We start from the raw sequence: 777 nt of genomic DNA on the forward strand, positions 1-777 counted from the left end.
AGACCAAGAGAAACAAGAGACCAAAAAATGCAGATGAGCTGAAGGCCACTGTCAAAGAAACCTGGGCTTCCATACCACCTCAGCAGTGCCACAAACTGATCACCTCCATGCCACGCCGAATTGAGGCAGCAATTAAAGCAAAAGGAGCCCCTACCAAGTATTGAGTACATGTACAGTAAATGAACATACTTTCCAGAAGGCCAACAATTCACTAAAAATGTTTTTTTTATTGGTCTTATGAAGTATTCTAATTTGTTGAGATGGTGAATTGGTGGGTTTTTGTTAAATATGAGCCAAAATCATCACAATTAAAAGAACCAAAGACTTAAACTACTTTAGTCTGTGTGCATTGAATTTATTTAATACACGAGTTTCACAATTTGTGTTGAATTACTGAAATAAATGAACTTTTCCACGACATTCTAATTTATTGAGATGCACCTGTATATATATATGACAAACTATACCAGTTGTGTAATATCACATTAAAATACCAGTTTATACTTCAGAGATTTAATATAACTTCAGTCCCTTATGGTGGGGTACATTAAAACACTGGCTCAAATTACTCCATAGCATTTGGCTCACTTTTCCCCATAGCTGCCATTTTGGAAAAAAAAACTAGCTAGCTTACCAATTCAGGCTAATATTTAGCTAAATGATTTGAATGGTTTTATATGTTACTAAATCACCAATATGCATCATAAATATTTGTAGACCTGGATAAATTTGCTTTGATGTAACAGTCATTACATCTGTTATGCTAAAATTGTACTT

Source organism: Sinocyclocheilus anshuiensis, unplaced genomic scaffold, assembly GCF_001515605.1.
Source record: "Sinocyclocheilus anshuiensis isolate Anshui unplaced genomic scaffold, SAMN03320099.WGS_v1.1 scaffold711, whole genome shotgun sequence".
NCBI lineage: Eukaryota > Metazoa > Chordata > Actinopteri > Cypriniformes > Cyprinidae > Sinocyclocheilus > Sinocyclocheilus anshuiensis.